The sequence below is a fragment of the Choloepus didactylus genome, chromosome X (assembly GCF_015220235.1).
Source record: "Choloepus didactylus isolate mChoDid1 chromosome X, mChoDid1.pri, whole genome shotgun sequence".
NCBI classification, from domain to species: domain Eukaryota; kingdom Metazoa; phylum Chordata; class Mammalia; order Pilosa; family Megalonychidae; genus Choloepus; species Choloepus didactylus.
This window is the reverse complement of record NC_051334.1, coordinates 71,020,333-71,032,605: the sequence shown is the minus strand read 5'-3', so window position 1 is coordinate 71,032,605 and position 12,273 is coordinate 71,020,333. Positions and strand designations below refer to the sequence as shown.

General features: G+C 39.1%; 1 protein-coding gene across 8 annotated transcripts in view; it reads left to right on the top strand.

The window, feature by feature from the left end:
• Window positions 1–12,273, top strand: part of OPHN1 (oligophrenin 1) — an 838,177-nt gene that overhangs the window by 265,400 nt on the left and 560,504 nt on the right. The gene's annotated exons all lie outside the window — the stretch shown is intronic.

The window sequence follows — 12,273 nt, the reverse complement described above, 5'->3', positions numbered from 1 at the left end:
TTAAGCACATAATACTTGTGTGCACACACACACACACATACATGTAAGTATTTTTAAATTTTGCAATGCTTTCAAACTTACAGGACATTGCAAAAATAATAGAAACCACACACAGAGAACTCCAACATACCCCTCCCCCCCAGATACCCAGATCCAGCAATTTTAACATTTTGAGACATTTGCCGTATAATTCTGTCTATCCATCTAACTCTCAATCCATCCACTCACCCATTCATCCATCTGCCTGCCTGTTTTTCTATCTATTCATCCATCCATCCATCCATCCATCCACCTCCATCCATTTATCTGCCTGTCTGTTTATCTATTTATCAATCCATTTTTGAACACTTGTTGTATTTAGGTTGTATGCATCATGCTACTTGAACTCTGAATATTGCCATGTACATTTACTGAGAACAAAGATATTCACTTATGTAACTTCCTTAAGTACAGTTTTCATTGCATATATTGGTATAAAACTTACAGACTATATTCCAGTTTTTTTGTATGTCCCAATAATGTCCTTTTGAGCCTTTTTCTCTTCTCCTGTGAGAGCCTGTCCAGGATCACATGTCGTATCTTATTCTCTTTAGTTGCTCTTTCTTTCTTTCCTTTTTTTGTGAGAACATATATACAACATAAACTTTCCTATCTCAACCACACCCAACCATATCATTCACTTGGATTAATCACATTCACCATGTTGCAGTACCCTCAGCATCTTCCCTTACTAAAACTTTCCCATCTACCTAGATAGGAACCCTGCAACACCCATTCCCCCTGCCTCCCACCTCTGGCAATCTACACTCTAATTTCTGTCTCTATGAGCTGTTATATTCTCTGACATTTTCTGCATAGTTATCATTTGCTTTGATACCAACTTAACTTCAATAGTGTACACAAACTATGTCCCTATACCTCCCTATCCCCATACCTTTATTTAGTTGTTGTCACAAATTACATATTTATATATGATGAATCCCAAACTACTTATTTATCATTACATTTTATGCATTTGACTTTTAGGTCTTGTAGGAAGTAAAAAGTGGAGTTACAAATTAAAAATAATGGCATTTATATTTACCCATGCCAATAACCTTACCAGAGATCTTTCTTCATGTGGCTTTGATCTGTTGTCTGTTATCTTTTCCTTTCAACCTGCAAAACTCTCTTTAGCATTTCTTATACATCTAGTCTAGTGGTGACAGTCTCCCTCAACTTTTGTTTATCTGGGAATGTCTTAATTTCTCCATCATATTTGAAACACAGTTTTGCTGGCTATAGAATTCTTGGTGATTTTTTGCTTTCAGCACTTTAAATAAGCCATCTCACTGCCTTCTTCCCTTCATGGCTTCTGATAAGACATTAGCACTTAATCTTATTGAAGCTCCCTTGTATGTGACACATTGCTTCTCTCTTGCAGCTTTCAGAAGTCTTTCTGTATCTTTGGCATTTGGCAGTTTGATTATAATATCTTGTGATGTGGATATATTTGGGTTTTTGTTGCACATCTTAGATGTGTATATTCATGTCTTTCATTAAATTAGGGAAGTTTTCAGCCATTATTTCTTTGAATATTCATCTACCCCTTTCTCTCTATCATTTCTTTCTGGGACTCCCACAATGTATACATTGGTACACTTGATGGTGTTCCATAGGTTTCCCAGATCTGTTCACTTTCATCCATTCTTTCTTCCTTCTGCTCCTCAATCCAGATGGTTTAAATTGTCTTATATTCAAGTACACTGATTCTTTCTGCTGTTGAACCCCTCGAGGGAATTTGAATTTCTGCTACTGTGGTCATCAACCCTGTTTGGTTCCTTTTCATAATTTCCATCTCTCCATTGATGTCCTCTATGTGTTTATCTATCATTTTCCTGATTACCTGTAGTTCTTTGACAATGTTGTACCTTAGCTTTTTGAGCATGTTTACCATTTTTTAAATACTCTGTCTGGTATGCCCTAGGCCTGATCATTTGATGGTTTCACTATTTTAATGTTCTCCTTTGCCTGGGCCATCCTTTTTGGATGCTATATGGAAATTTTTTGGACGATGAGATGCAAACACAGATAGCCAAGAATGCATGAAAGGACAGCTTTATTTGATCAAAGGGCCTGGAGGGGGAGAGGGAAGAATGAGGGTGGCAAAGGGGCCCAGGGCTTATTTAATCTAGGCTCCCACAAGGGTCAGTGGTAGTAAGGGGACTATGGGTCCCAGGCTCTTGCCTTTATGATGACCCAGAAGGGAGGAATAGGGCTTCCCCGCAGATACTTGGGATTGGCAATTTTAAAGTAAATGGCATGAAAAGGGCCATTTGGAGAAGCTGAGAGTAGCTCTTATCATCTAAGCCATATGGCAATACATGCCTTATTAGTAAATTATACAGCATAGAAGTCAGAAGCAGCAAGGGCTATTTGGGGAAGTGCAGGGCAGCTATCATCATCCAAACCATAGGAAGGTATAGGCTTTGCTAGTTACAGTTACACCCATGGCAGGGCTAACTGGGGTGGTTGCTCAAAAGGGAAACTTATAACTAAGCTGGGCAAGATGACAAGGCACCAAATATAATTTATTTTGCAACATTACAATCCACACTATGGTGCCTCAGCTTCATTTTTCAAGATGGCTATGGCCTGAATAGTTGAGATATTTAAGGACATATTTTAGCTGTTCATTATGGTTCAGACTAAATGATCAATGTAGGTAATGATACCATAATCATAATTAGAACTAGTTCTATGACTGATAATTTGAAAGCCTGGCAGAACTAGGCTCATCAGGTAGTGGGGCTTTGCATGAGGAAAGGTCATGGGCAGGCTTGAAGATACTGAGAGTTTGGGAGGAATAATACAATTTATCAAAGGGTTGGAGAGATTATTAATAATGTGTATCTGTTGTTAAATCTTTTGTAAATTGTATTGGACTTGCCCTGAATTGCTGTACTGGTCATAGCACAGACTCCCCCTTCCTTATCCAGCAGACGCTAGTTTATTGTCAAAGAGCATTAGAGCTAGAGAGCTATGCTGTTGCTGCATGAGGCTCAGGTTCTAGGGTACCAGTTACATGTGCTGTGCTATCATGGCTGACAACTGTTAATTGGCCTGAAGGATATCTGGTTGTTGTTCAGATGTGGCTCACAGTTTTGCAGGCTTTAAGGTACTGCATAGGCCCACTGGGAAGGCAGTTGGCAATCTTTGTGACTTATATTTTCAAGTCTTAAGTCCCAGGGCTGCAAGCAGTGCTGAAGGTCCTATACTCCAACTCCTGTGGTGGATTTGACTGGAGGTAAAGTCCTCTTGATCAATGAGGTCATGACCTGGGGCGATATCTTCTAGGTGAATTCATTTCCAGAGGCAAACTGGTGGGTTGGGGCAGTGTCATCTGAAGCAAGGTGGTGAATGCTAGGGGCTAACCTGAGGGTGGGTATCCCTCCCAAGTAGCAATCCCTAAAGAATGGGAATTTGGTCATGGATTTGTAAATACCACTGGGTAGTCTAATCATTATATCTCTTAGGTTTTGTAAAATGGCTGTCATCACACAGATCCTTGACTTTTAGGGGATCGTCTAGGATACATCTAACAAAGGCTTTGACTGCCTGTTTTCATTGCACATTTATCCACAAGAAATATTCCAATCAGATATTGATTTTTTTTGTAGACTCTCTTTACAATCTAAGCTCTTGTCTTAGAATAGTGTGCCCATCAGACTGGGGTGGAGGACAATTAGCCCTGCAGGTTTGATTTGATTACACTCATGAGGACACTGGTGCTGTATGAAAATCTCATTTAGGTTATGTCTGAGTTGAGAATCATTTATACATTGATACCAGTGGGCCCATTTGATATATACGTTGGACAGCTTTGGGTCCTCAACAATGCTCGATGGCATGCTAGGTGCAGGTGGTTGAGGAGCAACAGCCAGCTATCTCCTCTGTCCCATCCCTGGGTAAAATTTTAGGATTAGCAGAATATTGTTTGAACCTTCCTAGGCCTACATGGTGAGGCCTTGTGATTCAGTAATTAAACCTATGACCAATGCAGCCAGAAAAGATACTAAAACTGGAGTCAGAATGAACATTGACATTGTGCCAGTCAGTGAGGACCAACTTCTGGGACTGCTACTTGTTTGTATTGTGACAGCTGGACCTGGTGTTGTTTCTCCTTTGCTGAGAGATTGCATAATGCTTTCTCTCAGGGCTTGCTCTATGTCTGGCATTTGCCAACCCAGATGTAGTGCCTTGTATGGGTAATAGGCACTCATAGCAAGGCAAAAGGAGGTCGTTTTTTGATGCAACTGGTATCTACCAAATATACCTTTTCTTCATCTCTAAGGGTGACCTGGACTGTTGTACTGCTTGGTTTGGAAGCTATAATCTCCACTTCCTAGTGGCTCCAACAATGATGGGAAGTGGTCATATGTAATTAATATGGCAGTGGGCGAAGAGTCTATCCCCACCCTGTGGAATGTGACCCGTCTATAGGATGACTGCGTTTGGTTTTGGAGCACAAAGCACAGCCTTTAGTAACTATTTTGGCCAGTGATAGTCCTAGAGGCAATTCTTTTTTATGTGCCCACTCCTCCAGGGCAGGAACCTGATAAGCAGCCAGGATTTACCATGCTTTGTCCAAGGACTCCAAGAGGCATATTTGGAGATAGCCAAGGCCTATAATTTAAAATCCATTCCCAGTGGGACAAGGGACCATGGGAAATGTCTATTTTGCCAATTCTAAGGTCCATTGTTGAGGTTCTCCCCAGTGGAAAGCAGCATATGTGCATGTGATTTTGTATATGGGCCATAATGAGAGTGAGAGATGGTGGGATGTGTTACTTCCAAACATGACTATACATTATAGGTGGTGGGCCTGTTTTAGTGTCTGTGGTGGGCTTCTGTTTGATGGTAATAGGAATCTGTCTACCCTTAGAGGACCATGTGATGCCTAGGACTCTGACAGTGTTTTATTGCCCTTGTATTTTATGTGGTGCTATTGCCCAGCCTCATTTTTGTAAATGATGCGTGAGTGTGGCTAGGTCCTCTAGGAGGCCCTCTTTAGAGTCACCCCTTAATTGGATGTCAGCTGTATAGTGCCAGAAGTAAGCAGTTTTTAAAGACTATTTGTTAAGGTCTTGGCAGCTGCAGTTAGGAATTTTGGCATGGCTTATCAAGGAAGCTAAAGATTTTATCTTATTCCTGGTGACATGTTAAAGCATCAGTACCTATAGTTGGGAAAGTAAGAGCAAAAGGTGCCACCACTAGAGGTAGCTGTTTAATAAGAATTTTCCCAATACTCACAACTCCCAGCGGGAAGGGGGACTAGGCCTTTGATATGCAGGAGGAGTAGGTGGGGGGCCTTCAGGGGAGGGGTCTTGTGGCCCTCTGTAGTGTGGCTGCCTGGGCCTGATAAGCCAGGATCTGTGACATTGATGTGCCTCCCCTCCACATCCTGCCAATGTCTCCACTCAATCCACAACCTCCAGATAGTGTGAGCCTTGCTGATAAGCCTGACTTATCTGTCCTTACTGTTTGCTGTAGCTGTAAGTGTAAGAGCTAAAATTTCATCTGGTGTCCCTGTTTTGCCTCCTCTGTTTTGTCTGAACTTTGCAGTTCCTTCCATTGTAATCCCTCCTTACTATAGGGGAGCCGTATTGATGTGGTGGTAAAGTGTGGTTGTGGGGAAGTGTTTTATAATCCTATGATTTGTCTCAGTCTCTTAGTGAGCCTGAGTCCCTGGGCTGTGTCCTTTACAACTGATTCTCAGATTTTTACCCCCCTCTGTTAAGTGAGACAGGAAGTAGCTGGAGTTCAGTATTTCCCTTCCCCCATGTTATTTAGGTTCTGGTAAAACCCAAGGAAGTTTTAATCTGGTAAAATAGTTTCCCCTGAGGGCAGACTTTTGTCAAAAAGTGCAGACCCCTCATGGCAAATTTCAAACCTGTTACCTTTCCCCATTCCCTGTTGGAAGCATCTGAGAACCTGGCAGAGCTCTTGGAAGTAAAACTAAGGAAAGTATGGGAAAGTCCCTAAAACTAGCCCCCCCCCCCCCACCAAGTCTTTAAATCTCAAGCTAGTAAACAGTGAGCTGCCAGCAATTTATCAATTACATTCCAAGCATTCCTACCAGTACTGGTTCTAGTGAAGAATTTCTGTTCCTTGGCTACTTCTCCACCTAAGTTGTGGTTCTCATTATCTCTCTCATTTTTTTAGGGCTGTAGTTTACCCTGTGACCTCAATTTTGTGATGGGCTCAAGAAGAGTTGTTTTTCAGTTTCTTTCCTTTTGTTGGGATGGGAGCGATAACTTCCAAGCTCCTTACAAGCTGGATGGAACCATTTTAAAAATTCAAATTATCTTATTCTTTGCAAATTTATAAACTATCTCAATAGGCTAAAGGACATCTTTTCATATGTAAAATGGCTAACAGCATGGCCCAGGAAATTTAGTTCTGAAAAGTTACTGAACCCAGATCAACTTTTGAGAATTCTGTTTCCAGTGTCACTAAGTTCTTCTACCTTAGAAGCTAAAAAATGCCATGCCAGGCATCCTGCTGATTCTCTTATGCATTTCAATAGGATGGAAATGGCTCCCCCAAATAATTCATGGCAGTGCAATTTGATACAAAAAACCCCAGATAATTAGGCCCATGGAAATTGTCAGAGTTGGCCTATTTCTTCTATTTAGCACCATACTCAAAATAACAGTGAAGTGGGGCCCTAAAGTGGGCTTCCTCCCCTAAATCTGTAACAAGAGAGTCCCCTTCCCCCACAACCGGTAATGACTGCAAAGTAAACATTAAGCCCTGAGAGGAAGGGAGTGAAACTGTGCCGTTTTAGGGAGTGAGACTTGCAAATGTACCCATTAGCCAAGTGTAACCGTTTCAATAATTAATCATTGCACCGGCCTTGAGAAAACTTCTCGAGCTTGCTAAAGATCTTAAGCACCCATTAATTAACTGCCAACTCTGCTTCTGTTAGAATAGCTTGCTTGCATTTCTAGGATACGGTTTCTGTCTATATAAGGCACCAGCGCACACAGTTTGGGGCTGCTGCTTACTGAACTCCCTGCGCAGAGTGACGGGTGGCAGTCGCCGGGCCCAGCTAATAAAAGGCTCTTTAAATTCTGTTTGGCTGTCTTGTACTTCAACTCGCGGGCACCGTAACAAACAGCACTCTTAGAAATATTTGAAATATAGACCAGGAAGTCTTGGATATTAATATTCATAAGCATAATATAGAATATAGAACAATGTTAATACACTTATATATATATAAAATTGGTAATATCCTTTCTGACATTTCCTGGACCTCTTTTCTATTTCTAATTATATTTTTTCTGCTCCCCTCACCCCAGTTTCCTTACTTTTTTTTTTTTTTTTACTTTTACTTTTTAGCTGAAGTTTTAAAACACAATCAGTTTCAACCTTTACCCTTTGGCCTGGCTTGCCCTGGTCCTGCTACATTCATATCACTAATTGAAGTCTGGGCTCTTTTTCAGCTTTTTTTTTTTTTTGACAGTGGCTGTATGCACTAATACTGACATTCATATCTGCCGAGCTCTAGCTCTGAGTTTCAGGTGTCTCAGAGGTATGCATTGTTCCAGAGACCAATCAGGTTATACCCTAGGGGATCAGCATCTCAAAGTTTAGAGATAGGCCTTACAATTCAGGGATAGAGTTAACTGCTGTAAGAGCTTACAATCTAGGGACTATTACAATTACTGTGTCCACATTAGGCTATGTTCTAAGATTCAATTCTAAGTTTACACATTGTAGTTAGTCCATATTGGTGAGGCATCATCCCTCTCACCATGTTTTCTCCAACACTTTTACTCCTATATATATATTTTCCTACAATTTTATAGAGTTATATTCACATACCATACATTTATCCACAGTGTACAATCAGTTGTTCATGGTATCATCATAAAGTTGTACACTTATCACCACAATCAGCATTTGAACATACTGATTACTACAAGAAAAATTGTTTTTTTTGTTTTTTGTTTTTTGTCTTTTAGCAATAAGAAAAAATGATAAAAAGAAAAATAACATGTCATACAATACAATATACTACTAAGGACAGCAAATAACACCACTACCAAGAATCCTATATTTCTCCCCTATATCCCCCTCTCATATACATTTAGCATTGGCATATTGCCTTTGTTACATTTAATGGAGGTATATTACAATGTTACTGTTGACCGTAGACTCCAGTTTGCTTTGATTATGTTTTTTCCTGAATACCATCCCTTTTTCAAATTTCTACATGGTTGACATTCATTTGCTTTCCCACATGCAAAAACATTTTTATATTTGTATATTTAGTAACATTCATTGGCCACTCCAGTTTTTGCCATGTTGTACAGTCCCAGTCTTTATCATCTATCTTTACCTCTGGTGTCATACATTCTCCTATCCCACCTCTTTCAGCTTTACTCACAGACATCTTTGTTCAGTGTACTTACAATATCGTGCTACCATCACACAGTATTATGCTATCTATTTCTGGATCTATGCAATCAATCCTAAACATTCTGTAGTCCTTCAGCATCAAATGGCTGATCTCTGCCCTCTTTCTATCTTCTGGTCGCCTGTGTTGTCAGCTTTTAACTCCCAAAGTTTGTTCATTAATGTCTGTTCATGTTAGTTAGACCATACAGAATCTGTCCTTTTGTTTCTGGCTAACTTCACTCAACATAATGTCCTCAAGGTTCATCCACATTATTACATGATCCATGTCTTTGTTCTGTCTTACAGCTGCATAATATTCCATCATGTGTATATACCAGTTTGTTTATCCACTCGTCCTTTGATGGACATTTGGGCTGTTTCCATCTCTTGGCAATTGTGAATAATGCTGCAATAAACATTGGTTTACAAATGTCTGTTTGTGTCTTAAGTTTCAGTTTCTCTGAGTATATACCCCGCAATGGAATAGCTGGGTCATATGGCAAATCTATATTTAGCTTCCTGAGGAACCTCCACACTGTCTTCCAGAGTGGTTCCACCATTCTACATTCCCACCAACAATGAATAAGTGTGCCTCTTTCTCCATATCCTCTCCAGCACTTGTCATTTTTTGTTTTTTGGATAATGGCCATTCTGGTAGGTGTGAGATGATACCTCATTGTGGTTTTGATTTGCATTTCCTTAATAGCCAGTGAAGTTGAGCATTTTTTCATATGCTTTTGAGCCATTTGTATTTCCTCTTCAGAAAAATGTCTGCTCATGCCTTTTGCCGATTTTTTAATTGGATTGTTTGTCTTTCTGTTATTGAGATGCAGGATTCCTTTATATATTCGGGATATTAAACTCTTATCTGATATGTGGTTTCCAAATATCATCGCCCATTGTGTAGGTTGCCTGTTTACTTTTCTGACAAAGTCCTTTGATGTACAAAAGTGTTTAATTTTGAGGAGATCCCATGTGTCTATTTGTTCTTTGGTTGCTCGTGCCTTGGGTGTGAGCTCTAAGAAACCAGCTCCTTTCACAAGATCTTTAAGATATTGCCCTACATTTTCTACTAAGAGTTTTATGGTCTTGGCGCTAATGTTTAGGTCTTTGATCCACTTTGAGTTAATTTTGGTATAAGGTGTGAGATGGACATCCTCTTTCATTCTTTTGGAAATGGATATCCAGTTCTCCAAACACCATTTATTGAACAGGCTGCTCTTTCCCAGTTGCTTCGGCTTCACTGCCTTATCAAAGATCAGTTGTCCATAGATGTGAGGGTCTACTTCTGAACACTCAATTCGATTCCGTTGATCAGTATATCTGTCCTTATGCCAGTACCATGCTGTTTTGAGCACTGTAGCTTTGTAATATGCTTCAAAGTCAGGTAGTGTGAGACCTCCCACTTCATTCCTCTTTCTCAAGACATTTTTGGCTATTCGGGGCACCTTACCCTTCCAAATAAATTTAGTTATTGGTTTTTCTATTTCTGTAAAGTAAGTTCTTGGGATTTGAATTGGTATTGCATTGAATCTGTAAATCAGTTTAAGTAAAATTGCCATCTTAACTATATTTAGTCTTCCAATCCATGAACATGGTATGTTCTTCCATTTTTTCAGGTCTTGTTCAATTTCTTTTAGCAGTTTCTTATAGTTTTCTATGTAAAGGTCTTTTGTGTCCTTGGTTAAGTTTATTCCTAAATACTTGATTCTTTTGGTTGCTATTGTAAATGGGATTTTTTTTCTTGATTTCCTCCTCTTGTTGCACATTACTTGTGTATAGGAACACTACAGATTTTTGCGTGTTGATCTTGTAGCCTGCCACTTTGCTGTATTTATTGACTAGTTCTAGTAGCTTTGCTGTAGATTTTTCTGGATTTCCTACATATAGAATCATGTCATCTGCAAATAGTGAAAGTTTTACTTCTTCCTCTCCAATTTGGATGCCTTTTATTTCTTTTTCTTGCCTAATTGCTCTAGCTAGAACTTCCAGCACAATGCTGAATAACAATGGTGATAGTGGGCATCCCTGTCTTGTTCCTGATCTTAGAGGAAAAGCTTTCAGTCTCTCCCCATTGAGTGTGATGTTAGCTGTGGGTTTTTCATATATTGCCTTTATCATATTGAAAAAGTTCCCTTCTATTCCTATCCTTTGAAGTGTTTTCATCAGGAAAGGATGTTGAATTTTGTCAAATGCCTTTTCTGCATCAATCGAGATGATGATGTGGTTCTTCTGCTTTGATTTATTGATGTGGTGTATTACATTAATTGATTTTCTTGTGTTGAACCAGCCTTGCATACCTGGAATAAATCCCACCTCGTCGTGGTGTATAATTCTTTTAAAGTGCTGCTGGATTCGATCTGCGAGTATTTTGTTGAGGATTTTTGCGTCTATATTCATTAAAGAAATTGGTCTATAGTTTTCTTTTTTTGTAGTATCTTTGCCTGGTTTTGGTATTAGGGTGATGATGGCTTCATAGAAAGAGTTAGGTAGCTTTCCCTCTTCTTCAATTTTTTTGAAGAGATTGAGCAGGATTGGTACTAATTCGTTCTTGAATGCTTGGTAGAATTCACATGTGAAACCATCTGGTCCTGGGCTTTTCCTTTTTGGGAGCTTTTTGATGACTGACTCAATCTCTTTACTTGTGATTGGTTTGTTGAGGTCATCTGTTTCTTCTTGAGTTAATGTTGGTTGTTTATGCTTTTCTAGGAAGTTGTCCATTTCATCTAAGTTGTCTAGTTTATTAGCATATAGTTGCTCATAGTATCTTCTCATTATCTCCTTAATTTCTGCAGGGTTGGTAATTATATTTCCTTTCCCATTTCTGATTGCATTTATTTGCATCTGCTCTCTTTTTTTTTTTTGTTAGCCTAGCCAGTGGTCCATCGATTTTATTGATTTTCTCAAAGAACCAACTTCTGGTTTTGTTGATTCTCTCTGTTGTTTTCCTGTTCTCAATTGCATTTATTTCTGCTCTAATCTTTGTTATTTCTTCCCTTCTGCTTGCTTTGGGGTTAGTTTGCTGTTCTTTCTCTAATTCCTCCAGGTGAGCAGTTAACTCTTCAATTTTTGCTCTCTCTTCTCTTTTAATGTAGGCATTTAGGGCAATAAATTTCCCTCTCATCATCGTCTTTGCTGCATCCCATAAGTTTTGATAAGTTGTGTTTTCATTGTCATTTGCCTCGAGGTATTTACTAATTTCTCTTGTAATTTCTTCCTTTACCCACTGGTTTTCTAAGAGGGTGTTGTTTAGCCTCCATATGTTTGTGAATTTTATGACCTTCTGCCTTTTATTTATTTCTAACTTCATTCCATTATGGTCTGAGAAAATGTTTTGTATAATATCAAAATTTTTAAATTTGTTGAGACTTGCTTTGTGACCCAACAGATGGTCTATCCTAGAGAATGTTCCATGAGCACTTGAGAAAAAAGTGTATCCTGCTGTTGTTGGATGTACTGTTCTATAAATGTCTGTCAAGTCTAGTTCATTTATCATACAATTCAACATCTCTGTTTCTTTAGTGATCGTCTGTCTAGATGTTCTATCCATTGATGAGAGTGGTGTATTGAAGTCTCCAACTATTATTGTGGAGGTATCTATTTCTCCTTTCAGTGATTGCAGTGTTTGCCTCATGAATTTTGGGGCATTCTGGCTTGGTGCATAAATATTTATGACTGTTATGTTTTCTTGATGAATTGACCCTTTTATTAATATATAGTGTCCTTGTTTGTCTCTTTTAATTGTTTCGCTTTTGAAGTCTAACTTGTCTGATATTAATATAGCTACTCCTGCTTTTTTCTGGTTGTTGTTTGCATGAAATATCT